The sequence below is a fragment of the Dermacentor albipictus genome, chromosome 6 (assembly GCF_038994185.2).
Source record: "Dermacentor albipictus isolate Rhodes 1998 colony chromosome 6, USDA_Dalb.pri_finalv2, whole genome shotgun sequence".
Taxonomy (NCBI): domain Eukaryota; kingdom Metazoa; phylum Arthropoda; class Arachnida; order Ixodida; family Ixodidae; genus Dermacentor; species Dermacentor albipictus.
The window spans coordinates 25,387,645-25,400,082 of NC_091826.1; the positions used below are offsets into that span (position 1 = coordinate 25,387,645).

General features: G+C 46.2%; 1 protein-coding gene across 9 annotated transcripts in view; it reads left to right on the forward strand.

Annotated features, from left to right (window-relative positions):
- The window catches only part of LOC135896516 (mucin-19-like), a 379,214-nt gene that overhangs the window by 277,382 nt on the left and 89,394 nt on the right, over positions 1–12,438 (forward strand). For 2 of the 9 annotated variants that reach the window (XR_010562724.1, XR_011515082.1), the window contains exon 3: positions 7,185–7,318. The exons of the other annotated variants lie outside the window; for them this stretch is intronic. The gene's annotated coding sequence lies outside the window, so the exon portion shown is untranslated. Of the gene's footprint in view, positions 1–7,184; positions 7,319–12,438 lie in introns of those variants that run through there. 9 annotated transcript variants of the gene reach the window in all.

The following is a 12,438-nucleotide window of genomic DNA, read 5'->3' on the forward strand; positions in this document are numbered from 1 at the left end:
GTTCCCTCACAGCAACTCGACGCCTTCGAAAAAAGAGAGGTTCTCGGGCCGTTCCTCTTAGCCGTGTTCTTAACCGCGCCGGTGTTCGACGGAGGCGTCGCGGTTCTTCGAGAGGACCCGCACTCCATTAGCTGTGCCGAATACACCGCCTCCCCCCCCCCCCCCCCGCGGGCGCTCTGAAGTTCCATTAGCGCGCATTGTTCACATCCTGCGAGCCCTTTTCGTGCTTTTCAGTGGCCGCTTTTCAATACGTGAGAGGACCAATGCTGAATCTCTGCTCTGTCTCGTAAACTTTCTAGCTTTGTGTGTGTGTGCGCGCGTGTGTCTGCGCGTTATCGAAGCCGCTTTACAAAAGAACTTCAAAACGAAAAGCGGCGAAGGAGAGATACCATGCCTGCTTGCGTGCTGGAGCAGGCGTGCAGTCTCTACGAACTGCTAAAGCCGTGCGTCCGTCTTAACGCGTTTTTAATATGAGAATTTGCTAATGGGTGTCGCGAAGGTAACGGATGTGCCACAATCCACTGCATGGGCTGTCAACGTCTCTGTTTGCTTCTTTTCTTCGTGTAACTGGAATAGTGTAATCTTCATCTTGCATTTCGCAGCAGGCCGTTGACAACGTCGAACACATGTCAGGCAGGAACTCCTCCGCATGCAAATTTATGAAGTTGCTACATTCGTGTTGGTCGATAGCTGCGAACGTTGAGACCTTAAAAGCACGGCACGTTCCCACACAGGCTGTCGCCGAAAAAGCAAGAAGTTATATAAAGTGACAAAATACCACCAAATAGCAAATAGAAAAAAATAATGAAAAAATGAACACGGGATAGAAAGAATCACATGGTATGCTGTCGTGTTTGTTGTTATTCCTTGCTCTGTTGTTTCTTTTTTTTACCTCGCTGCGACGCGCTTCCATAAAGTTTGTTCCGATTTCAGTGTTTCGCGATTTTCAAATTCCAAATTATGAAGTGGCATACCTTAGTTCTTAGAACGCGAAAGTAAAAAAAAAATACACCGGGAACATCCTCAGGATGGATGAAGACGTTTATGCGATTAGCATTAAAACAATGTGGCGACAGGCGTTATCGGCACAGCCGAAACGCATCACATATGAGACGTTTACACACGGATGTCGGTGAAGTCCTTCCTGAAAGTAAAACCTTCGACTCAAAGCTTGCTGACATAGTTAGCAGCACGAGAAAAAGATAGCATCGACGTGTCTTGAAACATGAACAGGAGGAAACAGCTCAGAAAGCGCACCACGCGTGTATGGTTACATGGAAGTATAAGTCGTGGAATCGTTATGCAGCATGTTTTATAAACATGATGTAGTAGCAGGTGTACGTTTCGAAGCGTGGCATTCCTAATGCTGCAAGAAGGTCTTTCGCGTGAGCTAGTTCACCAAGGTTTGTTGTGCGCATGCGCGACTGTTTGAAGATTTGATGGTTTACAAGTATATTGTTAATAGTAAGGTAGTACTCGTGTTTTGTCGTCTTGCTCTCCATCCTGTATGTTCCGCTATTATATTCCTGACATTGTAAAACCTCCTTCGAAGTGACTCCTTGCAAGTCACCAAACCTCCTTGGAAGTCACTAAACCTTAGCATTTGCTTAGGTAGTTGTACAAGGTGGATTGAGAAGTTTTGAGTAAGGAAAAAAAGATTAAGTAGATAAATATGAAAATTCTTGAATGAAAACCGCGTATAACATACCTGATTACATGAAGCAGGCTAGGTGACTATTTGTCACCGCTCCGTTTCAATCATAATAATAATCATCATCATCTTCATCATCACAACCAGCAGCAAAAGCAGAAGCGTCGTATCGTGCCACGACATTGTCACGCGATTACACGCGATGTGAGATGCGCGCCGCGTAGCGTCGACACGCGCAAACTTCGCATTGTAGTTACGTCGTATTCCGCCAGGTGTCACGGCACGTAGTAGTTGCATGATATTGTGCCACGTGCCAAGGGATGTCACATGTGAACCGCGTATTCTCGGTACCTGCGTTTACTCTTCGGTACACGTCGTGGCGCCTCCTCGCCAGGTACGAACCGCTGCCAAAGAAGTGAATCGTACAGCTACGCGCGCGACTGCAACCAGACTACTTCAGGCTTAGCAGACCGCTGTCCTGCGTGTTCTTGCCTTCTGTCTTCGTCATCAGTGCTGCCCTGTGTGTTCCTGCCTTCTGTATTCGTAATCAGCGCTGTCCTGTGTGTTCCTGCCTTCTGTCTTCGTAATCAGTGCTGTTTTGGTTGTTCCTGCCTTCTGTCTTCGTAATCAGCGCTGTCCTGTGTGTTCCTGCCTTCTGTCTTCGTCATCAGTGCTGTTTCGTGTGTTCCTGCCTTCTGTCTTCGTAGTCAGCGCTGTCCTGTGTGTTCCTGCCTTCCGTCTTCGTCATATTGCGTTGCCCAATCAAGATGTTGGGACCGCTGTGCAGAGAAAGCAGCTCAAACCACTGCTCGCCGTCAAGGGCGGGTGGACAGTTTGGCTCGTTCTCGTGAATATGACGCAAGAGTCTTCGCCGCGAAGACCCTCTAGTGTGTGCTGCCGAAAATGGAGCTCCTATGGATCCGCTCCTCCAGCTTAAGCTGCGACTCTGCTGCGAGCCCTGCGCAAGCCTGTGACATTTCTTATCGTTTACTTTGAGTAATTGACACACTATGTTTGAGCCGCCTTTACCGCAAGGACAGCAAGAAAGTACCTTTTGCTTGCACAGCGTCGCGTGATAACAGGTATAAAATAAAACAATAAGTTCATAAAGATATTTTATCAGATTTATCGTAATGATATATTCGTAATCTGATAAGCACGATCATAATCCAGCAGGCCACGCTGTTATGTTATTATTGTATGAATAGATTTTTTTCCTCCCTTCTTAATTGGTGTCCTTACGCATCTTATGCACCCATGCACCAGCCGTCACAGCCCCAAATACAACTGGCGAAAAAAGAAAAAAAAAGAAAGGTTCTGCCTCCGTTCGCTTCTGCTCGAGAAAGTTCGTTGTTCCCCGAAGAAGATTCTCATCATTTCCGTAATCCGTGTCCCACATGCATAGCAATCGAAACGGAAATTCAATCTCGGGACCCGAACGCAGAAACTTTTTCCAGCGCAAGATGCAGTGTAGCGAAAGGGGGAATCGGATAATCTTGTTTGTATAACAGGCAATCAGGAATGCCTGTCAAATGGCAGATGAGATAAAATAAGAAACATTTTGGGTTGCGATTATTCAGCAACGTTGTTCGCAGAATCAAAAGTGCGCCTGGGAAATCGCACGCTTTCTCCGCTCTACATCGTCACTAAAAGCGTGCAGTGTTATTTGGGGCCGCAGCTGCTGCAAATCCAGACAGCGTCACCCGATTGGTGAAGCTGCTCGCTGCCAATAAAGTCAATGCCGCGATAAGTAAGTGACAGTGCCCTTGTGTATAACGTGTACTCTCGAATCAAAACGTTGTTGGCTCTGAGTTCCACTTCTCCGTGTCTCCTTTTTTTTTTCACTCGAGGGACTGAAACGAACATCTGGCCACTAGCTTCATCACTCTCTTGGCTTTCGTACACAGGCTCTTGCGAAGCTTCTCACAAATTGAGAAATCTAAGGAAGTCTTTTAGGAAACCAGGGACCGAATTCACAGTCTCTCTTGCTTAAAAGTTGTTAGTCATCGGTCAGTCACCTTCGGTAATCATATATCTAGTACAACGAGTGGCTGATACATGTTCCTGGGGGTACTTTTAGCGTAAGGACGTTTTGTGAATACGAATCCAGAAGAGCATATTGAGATCGATAGCGACATAACAGCATTAGAGGGATACGCGGAAATGTGTGGGTCACCTTACGAGGTGATAAGAAAGAGTGTCAGTGGAGACAAGTACTGTAACCTACGATAACCTAGCGCATGATAATTTTTCTGCTCTTCTAACTTGTTCTGTGTAAAACACTTGTTGCGCGCACATATTTGTGCTGCATTGCTTGTTCCTAATATACGTCACCTAGCTCACATTTTGGTTCTCACTGTGACGAAAAAAAAACTGCGTGAGAACACGCTCGCGAATTCAACGAACGATTGCAGCTGGCACTCGCCTCTGCAGCTCCCAAGCCTGCGCAGAATTAGTGAGACGTCTTGTAGCTGCAGTGGCGTCACGCCTTGCGCCTCAGCCGCGGAGTGGCTTAAGGAGAAGTCACGCCGCAGAAGTTCGACGCACTGCCAAAGCGTAAAACGAAAAAGAAAGCCGTACTGCGGGGAAAATGCAAAACAGAAAGACCCGCTGACGAGGAGAAACAAATCTGGAGTGCGTGACAAAAGCAACGCTCCTTTCGCTAATTGAATCGATTTGCAAATTGCGAGGAGGTGGAGCCAGAAGAATAGTTGGACGCGGGATTCCCCAGACACGACATGTCAGCATCGCAAAACTTCTGCGGCACCACCCTCCCCACCCCCAATTCCCGCAAAACTTCTGTAGCAACCCCCCCCCCCCCCCCGCCCCCGATCCCCAAGAGGACGCCACCAGGCGCGATTATTCAGGAAACAGTCCCTAGCCGCGATTGCGACAACCCTTACACTCGTTTGTTCAGCTCATCATTATTTGACGCGATTAGTTCTTCGTTTCTTTCGCAGAGAAAGTTCTTACCGTCGCTGGAAGAAGCAATAGCGTACGACGAATTATGCTTAAAGATGCTCCTCACACAGAACACGATGGGGGAATCAGCAATGTCTCCGCCCTCCGCTGCGAGAAACCATTGCTTTTGGTCCTTCAGCTTGCGAATATTTTGCATGCTCCTCCAAACGAATCCCCATTTTTTGCTGAATCCATATATAGCATGAGTTGAGTTAAGCCTCACAGATAGTGACCTACTCCCCCCCCCCCCCCCCCCCTATCTCCTATCAACCCGCCTCCTAGTGCGGGTGAATGTCCAGTCGCCGCAGTCGCTCAGGATAAGTCAATTCCTTTTCTTTCATTTCATTCTGCCTGCGGGCTATTTCTGTTCCTCGAAGCAGGTCCGGGTTGTAATTAAAGCAAACAATAACAAACGGAGAGAGCTAGTGAACGGGCATCCCTCCCAAACCAGCAATGGCAGGTGCGATAACATTTATCTTCGTTCTTGCTCATGTTGTGAGACTTCTTTCTATCCTTGGTCCCCGCCGTTTACGCCTCAAAGAGAGAAAAAACAAGAAATACAAAACAAGTTACGCCTACGACAACGCAACCGCAGCACTCAAGGGTTGTGCGATTCAGAAGTGCGCGGCACCATAAAAGGACAGGTGCAGGCGGTGCCGCTTGTGGTGCGCCAGGCTGCACCCGCTCGGTGCAAGTGTGCACTGGATCTCGATTGCACCGGATGCCTTGCACCCGGTGCAATCGATGACGGTAGTGCAGGGCGTATCGCTATACCTCGGACAACCGTGTACCTTGGTGCAGCGTACCGTAAATAGGTACATAGGGCGCAGAGAAACTTCGTTTGAGTCGATTAGACCTTACGCATGCTGTACTGTAAGATTCTTCGGGAAGTGTCGGATAATGATTGAATGACAGCCGGGCTAGTTAGTTCATGCGCGTTGAATTTGTGGTCGCCGTATCGACTCCGTTTGACAGAATTGTCTCCTAACGCTCAGTTGCATGCAGTAAAGGTAACAAACAAAACATGGTGGTGATGACGTGTTTTCGGCTGCCGCAATCCTTTCCGACGCTTACAGTTTGCAAAAGCATGGACACTGAGATTGGTTTTCGTTACTACGATGGAGCCGTCACGAGAGATGCGACGTGGACAGCATTGGTGTGTATAGGTGATGTCTAAATCATGGCGTCTGTGACGTGTTTCCAGTTCCCCAATTGCTTCTGGCGCGTGCAGCCAGCAAGAAAAGACAGCAATCGATACTTGCTTCTTTTATCCAGAAAGTCGTTGCGGGGGCGGGGATTTGGATACCACCTATTGATGAAGATTGAAAGGTCCGGGTCATAAAGGGAAAAGTTGCTGCAAAATTGCAGCCAGAAAAAAATAAATAACTGCTAACTGGGAAGACGTCATATGTTGTTCACACTTTTCAGATAAAGAACAGATTAGCGATTACCGTTAAACGCCACAATTTGGTATACGTTGGGAGTCTACACTACTCACCTAGAGCGAAAACGACAAGTAAAAGCTTTAGCACACTCTTGCCAGGCCTTATCAATGCTAACTGACCAATGCGGCCCCGTTATGGACAAAAATGGGACTGTTTGGCTGCAGGAACATTTGCAACATTTAGAACTTTGCCTTACACCGGAAGAACATTGCCGTTTCACTGGTTTGCTACCTCAACAATGCGCTCAAAAAACCAGCCCACTTCATTCCCTCGCCATACTTGAGGAAGCCTGTCCCGGTATTGAAACTTCAATGTATCTTCCAGCGCGCCTATTTTTTTACGTTTAATTTGATTTCGTGTTTTCGTTCTCTCCCGTCTTCTTACTTCTGGGCGAGGAGCTCGAAAGTGAGTGGTCCCCTTCGGACCCAGTGACAGGCAAGCGAGAGAAGACAAATTGATCAGCGCGCAGTTAGAGTGTATCCAGGTCAGTAGTAAAAGAAGGGCATTTTGAAGGGAAAAGAAAGAGAATTTAAAAACTGACGAAGAAGCTTTCAGCCGAAGCATGTAGACAGCATCGACTTGTGGCCCAAATGATGCCGCGGAAGAAGGAGAAAGCACGCGACACGAGCGTGTGGAAGAAAAAAAAAAGAAAATGACATGATCGTGGAGGCAGGCATTGGGCGAAATTGCAGGAGAATCTGCAGCCGCAGCAGAAGGCATCTTTCAGTTAGTGCAGAAAGGGCGTCGTCTGCCAGATCGAGAGGGAGAAATAATAACAGAGCAGACGACTTTGTGTAGGCTCGGTCCGTCTGTTTCTCTTAGCAGTGATTTGCGTCGTCTTTTCTTAATTTTTTCCCTTCTCTTTCGTACCCTGCGCAGAAAAAAAAGCCCCTTCTCTGTCCTTTGCAATAAGCGAACGGTCGGCCAATGGAAGACCAACTCGTAATCTTGACACAGCAGGAATCGCTGTACTCATCGCTATAGAGCCGCTGCAGCAGCAAGGGCTTATGTTTTTTCGTCGGAAATGTCCACTTTCCTTTTCGCCATTGTTAGCTGCGAAGCACTGCTTCTCTCCGCTTTTCATTATTTCTGCGATCTTACCTTTTTTTTTCTTTCTCCGCACTTAGGTCGGACGCCCTGAATCAAAAAAAGCGTGGAGCTCAATTTACCGAGTGAAGTTCTCTTACTCGCCAAACATTACGGACTCGATTCGCCCAAAAAAAGGAGAAAGACAAAACTTGAGAGAAAGAAAAAGTGTGCGAACCACGTTGAGAAAATGAAAGCCGGACAGAAGGATGTGAACTGTCCGTGAGTTGGGATGAGCCTCTCCTATTTTCAATTTGGCCGGCGTAGTCGGCGTTTTAGTTTTTCACTTTGAGGTTCCCCGGCGGACATCTCAATTTACTTTGTGTGCGCCAAGAGAGCTGTCCACACTTGAACTCAGCGCTAGAGGGCCTCCTTTTCAGCCTCAAATAGGCGCCGTGACGGAGTCCAGAAGCGCAGAAAATAGGTTTCGGAGGTCCCGCAAAAACGTTTTTCTTTCCTATTCTCTACGGTGCGTATTCGACTCTTCCACATTGAAATATGGTGTTGGCATCAGGGAATTCCCACTGCTGTCGTTGGCTTGCTAAACTATTTTTTTGATATCCGTGTTTCTGTAATGTAAACCGCAGCTGCAGTACTACAGTACTAAGTAAAACAAGCGAGTAACTGTCTTACTAAGTAAAACAAAGCAAGTAAACAGACAAGCAAATGATTGCCCCACGTAACGGCAGACTGTCCCACTGTCACCAAGTTCTCTTTTCCTCAATACTGGTGCATCTTTCTTCAGTGAACATTTCATTTTTTTTCTCCTGTGCGTTCATTAGCTTCATGGTATGTTCCGGTATGTATGTTCATGGTATTAGCTTCAGTGTGTGTTCCGTAATTCTGTAATTTTCTCTGTACAGATCGGTCTTTGTGTCATTGCTTTCAGGATGGAATCTGAAGATCTAGGCAAATTTTATGGGTGATCCTGAAATCAATTATCAGCCAAAGGCAGCATTTGTGCTTGAAACAACTGGGTTCTGCATTATGAAGCTGCAACCCACACAACAAGCGAGACACAAGGTTTTATTTTTCATTTAGCCTACCATTTACATTAGCAGAGTAAATTTATTAAGCTCGTGCGTACTTTATCTGGTTCTGTTCTCTTTCACATGTGAAGAGCAGGGGCAGGGCGTTCTTGTGGGTGGAGCCTGTTTGTACGCAATTCTTAGGTTGTCACCAAACTATAGTAAGCACACTTTTTATTAACGCACACTTCGAAAAACACCCACGAAATTACGTACGCAAAGGGGAGGACAACGACAATGCTTAACGTACTTCACATTCTTGATGTGAGGTAGTGCTACTGAGAGCCCGCCCCCATGCTACTTTATGTGTTTCTCACGACACACAACCTAAAATAAATAAATTTGGGGCGCTATTAGGCAAATCTATTCCAATCAGTTTTTAGGCCATTTCCTTCGTTAGCCCTCCGCGATTGTTCAAAAATTTTTAGGCCACGCCCACTTCGCCTCTCTGCCATGCGACTTCACGGAAAGCGCGAGAACTCCCCATCTCAAGATGACGTGTACACACTGATTCGACACTGATTACACACTGATGTGTACACACTGAATCAGGCAGATTAGGCCAAACAAAAGAAAACAAAAGTTCTTTTTTTTTAGATTCTACGCATTTGTCATCACTAGGATTCCGCGATGGTTCTTTCTCAGAGGTGCAAGGCAGGTGCACTGTGTTTTTGTGGGTGCAGCTTGTTTGCAAATTCTCAGAGTGCCACCGACTACAGTTGACCAAACATTCTCGTTTTCATAGCAACCGCACTCGTGGAGCTGTCACTACTGTCGGCCTCCGAAAATTGAGATAGGAGTTTTCTGCTTGCGCCTTCTCGAAGCACATTTCCTTTCGCAAAAGAAGCTGTGCTTGGATTGTGGTATGTCAGCTCGAAAATTATCTTTTGGATCTGTGAGTGGTGAGTGCGAGTGTCAGCTCAGCAGCACATAGAGCGACAATGATGATGATGATTATGATGATGCCTTATGTAATGGCACAAATAGCGCTCATGCAATTACAGCGTGGGGTTCAGCACCTAGATTGCAAATGATGACAATAATGATGATGACGATGATGATGATGATGCCTTATGTAATGGCACAAATAGCGCTCATGCAATTACAGCGTGGGGCCCAGCACCTAGATTGCAAATGATGACAATGACGATGATGATGATGATGATGATGCCTTATGTAATGGCACAAATAGCACTCATGCAATTACAGCGTGGGGCCCAGCACCGAGATTGCAAATGATGACAATGATGATGATGATGATGCCTTTGATGCCTTATGTAATGGCACAAATAGCGCTCATGCATTTACAGCGTGGGGTCCAGCACCTAGATTGCAAATGATGACAATGATGATGATGATGATGATGATGATGATTATGCCTTTGATACCTTATGTAATGGCACAAATAGGTCTCATGCAGTTACGGGTGGTGCATCGTCGTCTTCTTCAACGAGCCACGGGAAAACACAGGGGCACGTCTGATTCATTAAAGCTGCTACAGAAGTTCCATACGTTTCCGTTTCACGCGCTTCAACAGCGCGCAGGGCCGGCTGCTAATTGCAATGCAAACTCATCATCACTGACGTCATAATTGAAAGAAACGGCGCCGCCAACAGGAACATGCACTGGATACAACCAAGGTCCTGGTCTCGCGCACGCCTCAGTCACGTTGTCTATCCGAAAAAAATTGTAAATGTAGAACGTTAGCACCTTTATGAAACTGTCGACGTACAACCGAGGTGAATTTTCAAATTCAACGTCACCCATATCCGCGATGCGAGCACTTACAGGGACACAGTTATTATTGAGGAATTGATTAGAACAAATATCCTGTGTCCATAGAAGACAAGCGATTGAAACATATGTACAGTTACGAGTAGTACTGCATAGCACAAAAACGCGATAACTGTGCGAGCATATGCGATCTTTGTCCTTTTCGCAAATATAAGTAGAAGTTCCGTAGAGTGTTTTGACCGGCGCGCATGTTTGAAGCACCTGCACTGCTGTTAATTGTTGTTTTCATGCACCCAAAGTTTGCCTTGTCTGGAAGTTAACCACTAGTTGATAGTTTAGTGCTTGTCCTACCCTATCTGTCTCTCCCCACGTGTTTGAGGGCTTCCGTTGTAAAAAAAAATGCCTCCTTTGAATCCAAACCACCCAACCCACCTTTTTACCCTTCGTGAGTAGGATGTGACAGGTTCTCCATTTGGCGGCGAACGCCGCATTCCAATAGCCGCGGAAAGAATCCGTAGACTGTCGTCTACAGAGTGTCTTACATCTCGAAGTGAAGCTTTAAGATGTTTAGTACCCACTGGCTGCAATAGAAATCAAATGGACATAAAATTCAATAGAATTCCCAATGCTGGGAGCAAGTGCAGCGGAGACAGAGAAACAAAATTCTACAGAACCCATCTCAATATGACTGTCGAAGATAACGCAGTTAGTCTAGAAGCAAGTTAGCGAGAAACCGTACTGCCGAAGACACCTTCATATACAATCTGTAGCGGTGGAAGCAGGCTGGGAGAATGTTAATCGCGTTAATAGACGCCTGCAGCACAAGGTCACCAGTGGCCACCGAGTGTACAGTCAACCACAAAAGTTTATGGGACTCAGGATCTGCCAAGAATCTGAATTCTCGCGAAGCATGGTCAAACAGCCTCGAATTAAATGTTCCAGCATGTAGTAGCCTTCGCCACCTACACAGTGATTCATAAAATACGAAGTGCCATGCCTTAACAGTGCAGAAATCCACATATGAAGGGGAAATCGCATCCCGTAAACTTTTGCTGTTGACCGTAAATCTTGAGGTGTCACAAAGCCGGCAGTTATGGGGCGCGGTAGAGAAAAACTCAAAACAGAAAGTAAGACGGGCCACTGCCTGCACATTTCCACTTGATTTTTTTTTCTTCGCATTGATGTTTTAATACGATTCGCATTCTTTTCTAAGCTTCGCCCAGTTTGCGGTACGTATTTCAGCCCGTGCGCAGTGTCTTTCACTCCAACCCGAGTAACTGAGTGGTGTGCGGGCTCTATAGGGTATTCAGCATCGGGCAGCTGTGCCGGGAGAACCGGGTTGAAAGCCAACCGTCGGAGCAAGCTAGGTCTGTGGGAATTGGACGCTAGGTACTTCCTGCTCTTCGATTATCATCTCTATATAGGCAACTGGGGATGTGTCTCAGGTTTTGTGCCGCTTTTCAGTCGAACCTCTTTCACGCTGACTTTGACCACTGCGTATTGGCCAATGGGTATACACGCGTACCACCTTAACGTTGGTTACTCTTATGTATATTGGTGGAGTAAATAAACTCGCAAGGGAACTCATTATGTAGCTTCTGCTGCGGTGCGACGCTAAGCCTATTTTTGTTATGGCTTTTATATGTCAGAAAATAGGTTGCACAAACGCACGAGGCGCGCCAGTCTGACTGCTTCTTGCAGGTCGTCGTCTGCTTTCTCTTCGCGCAGAAACAGAAGTTGTCAAGCCGCTTTGCGAAACATGCCGTTGTGCGGGTTTTCTTCTGGTTAACCTCCCTCTCTTTCGACTGCTTTAATCTCTCTACCTCCTGGCAGATTACTGATCAAATCAGTTTATTAGGACATGAACATGTCTATACAGAACATGCCTGTGGAGTGAGGCAAAAGGAAGAAGCTAATAGCATACTTCCTGACAAGGCCCGACTCCGGGTCTCACATCAATGGCAGATGGGCGAACATGCCCAATAAACAAAACAAAGCAAAAATTCTGCACTTTAGTTTTGGCATGGCTGTAAATTAATTGAGACACGCGGCTTTATAAAAGGCAGAAAATACATCAGTAATGCTACAATGCACGACACAAAAGATAATAGAAAATAAGGCTAACACTACACTCAATACATGTCACTAGTATTTGGGGCATCAGTATAAGCGAAAATATTATCTTCGTTTTCTTCTTAAATTGAAAAATTGTTTTGCGGGTTACAATGTCATCAATTATTGAAGGATGCACATTGCATATTGTAGAAATGTGGTTATCTATGTGTTGGGCACCGTGGTTAGTCCTGGTGGTGTATCTTTCTTCTTCATACTACCGCCTGCTTCATCTCCAAGGCCTCTTCGAGGGTCAAACGCGTCGTCTTTCTCTTGCGTTCGTCTCTCTTTCGTGATCACATTTATACCAACGTTTGACAGACTTCGCTTCTGATAACCGTATTTACATGATTGATGGGTCCTCTAACTGGACCTAGTAAGTGTTAACGCACGTAACCTGTAAAGATAACCTTGGTATAGC